This window comes from Triticum dicoccoides, chromosome 6B (genome assembly GCF_002162155.2).
Source record: "Triticum dicoccoides isolate Atlit2015 ecotype Zavitan chromosome 6B, WEW_v2.0, whole genome shotgun sequence".
NCBI lineage: Eukaryota > Viridiplantae > Streptophyta > Magnoliopsida > Poales > Poaceae > Triticum > Triticum dicoccoides.
The window spans coordinates 121,182,659-121,185,526 of NC_041391.1; the positions used below are offsets into that span (position 1 = coordinate 121,182,659).

Genomic DNA, 2,868 nt, shown 5'->3' on the forward strand with positions numbered 1-2,868 from the left:
ACCAGCCAGAAAGTGCGCCACTAATATTATTTTTTTATTATTTTTTATTCCTTTTTTTGCAAAAGTACTAATGGCGCACTCACACGCAGTGCGCCATTACTAGACTCATCGAAAACTCAGGCACGTCGACGACGCACACCCTCCTGCTCGCGCGAGGTCGAAAGATGCCTTCGACTCTCTCTGACCGGTAGGCCCATCATCATCATCACAGAAACAGGCCAAAAGGATCTAGTAGCAGTATCACTCCCACATTTCCGTCAGTTCAGGTCACCGCACCGCACCACCACCGGTAGCCATGGGACCCACAGGTCAGTCTCGCACCCTCTTGCTTCTGCTCCTCGCCGCCGCCGCTGCCGCCGCGCCAGAGCACGAATCCTTGCTCCGCCTCCCCTCCTCGGCACGCTCCCTCGCCCCGAAGACCCCCCGCTCCGCCGGCACCGACCTCATCCGTGCCCTCAACCTCCACCCCCGCGACACCTTCCCCCGCCGCCCCGGCGGCGTCGGCGTCGGCAACAACGATGCTCTCCCGGCCGGAACCCTCATCGAGAGGCCGATCCGACTCGCGTCTCTGGTGGCCGGAGACGACAACGGCGGCGGCACGTCGGTGAGCAACCTCGGGCACCACGCCGGGTACTACCGCCTCCCCACCACTCACGACGCCAGGTGAGCGGAGCTCACTCCTCCCGTCTCATGCCGCGTCTCACGTGAGGATCCAGTTCCCGTGTCTTGACATCTGCCACTTTTGCGCACCGTGTAGGCTCTTCTACTTCTTCTTCGAATCCAGGCAGCACAAGAAGGAGGACCCCGTGGTGATCTGGCTGACGGGAGGGCCCGGCTGCAGCAGCGAGCTAGCCCTTGCTGTTAATTTTTCAGGGTTTTGCAATTGGTAACGGACTTACAGATCCAGCGATACAGTACAAGGCATACACCGATTATGAATTGGATATGGGTTTAATCACACAGTCAGAATTTACCAAGATTAATAAAATAGTTCCTGCTTGTGAATTTGCTGTCAAGCTATGTGGTAATTATTCCTGGACTCATCGTTTGCTTGTGTGTAATAAATCTGTACCATTCGTCAATTGGTCTCTTGGAGACTGTCTTCATTAACATCATTGCTTTGTTGTGCCAATTTGTTCATGGAAGTAAGAAAATGCATAAGCCCAACTCTGATATACCTCACTTGATTTTGTCTTTTGTTTCAGGTACCTCTGGCACTGTATCTTGCTTTGCTGCCTATTTTGTTTGCAATACAATATTTAGTTCCATCAGGTTGATAATCGGGAACAAAAATGTAGGGTGGAATACAAAAGTTTATTTGGTTTTTCCTCATTTTTTGAAGTTTTCTGATTGATCACCTCATCTTTGCAGTATTATGACGTCAGGAAGCCATGCATGGGGAGCCTATGCTATGATTTTTCTAACTTGGAGAAGTTTCTCAATCTGAAATCTGTCAGACAGAGCCTAGGCGTTGGAGACATAGAGTTTGTTTCCTGCAGCCCGACCATCTATCAGGCTATGCTCTTAGATTGGATGAGGAACCTTGAAGTTGGGATCCCTGAACTCCTTGAGAACGACATCAAAGTGCTAATTTATGCTGGAGAGTATGATCTCATATGCAACTGGCTAGGTGAGTGTCTTACAACTTGCAACAGAAAACTCTTGAAAATTGTATGCTATAATTTGCTTCTGTTTTGTCCATACCACATATCATCTGAGATTCTTCACTCTTAGAATCACATTGCCACACTTTTGTCATGTGATACTTGTGCTATGCTTCCTTACAATTGTGATTCGTGCAAGAGATCCATTAAGAATTTAATGGGCTTTAATATGCATTCATATAGCTTGAATCTTGATCGGTTCTGTAGTATGGAAATCGTATTGGAAGCACAGTTTAGAAATATATGTTGTCACACATTTGAATAACACAAGGCATAATTGACCTAGTAGAGGTCATCTATACTTGTCAAATCACAGAAAAGGATAAAATCTACCTTCAATGCTTTTCATGCGGTGTTGTACATAACGGCAAACTGTATAACAAGTGCATGAAATAAGTAGGACAATATACGGTTCAAAATAAATATGCTCCGCTATTGGTTTTCTTGATTCTGGCTTTGTTTTCCTGATGACATACATATATAATCTACTGGTGACTTGGGCAGGAAACTCAAGATGGGTAGACTCTATGGAATGGTCTGGAAAGAAAGCCTTCGTGTCCTCGGTGGAGAAACCCTTCACGGTTGATGGAAAATAAGCCAGCATTCTAAAAAGCCACGGCCCTTTGAGTTTTTTGAAGGTACGCAAATGCAAAGCTGACCCCCTTACCAATAGTCAGTTCTGGAACAAACAATAACCAGGCCTTTACTCAAGAGATTATCTGTCAATACAGTAGAGCAGAGTGTTATAAGGGCAAATGCCTATTGCGTATTGTGCCGCGCTACATCAGTTTGGATTTTACCGTGAAACTAACTAGAGATGTTTTTGGCACTATGATCAGGTCCACGATTCTGGTCACATGGTACCCATGGATCAACCGAAGGCCGCCTTGGTGATGCTCAAGAGGTGGATGTCAGGAAACCTTTCAGACGCCTCCTCGAGCTCTCAGAGGCTCGACTTCGCCATATAATCCATCCTTGCACTGGCTACGCATGCACATGCCTTGGATGATCTTAGGTGATGGGAAGCTCGTCGGCGACCGTGCATACGCTATTTCCCTTGTACGGTGCTCGAGGTTGATGAGCGTGTAATAAAAGGCTTTCAGATGATTGCTGGGGCAATGCGAATGCCGAATGTATCACGAAGATTATCGCCAATGAGTGACATTTGGACTACTTTATGCATTCCCTTATGCCTCCTTTGGTT

At 47.0% G+C, this 2,868-nt stretch overlaps 1 pseudogene; it reads left to right on the plus strand.

Annotated features, from left to right (window-relative positions):
* Positions 1 to 295: 295 nt before the first annotated feature.
* On the plus strand, positions 296 to 2,643 carry LOC119320872 (annotated as a pseudogene).
* The last annotated feature ends 225 nt before the right edge of the window (positions 2,644 to 2,868 follow it).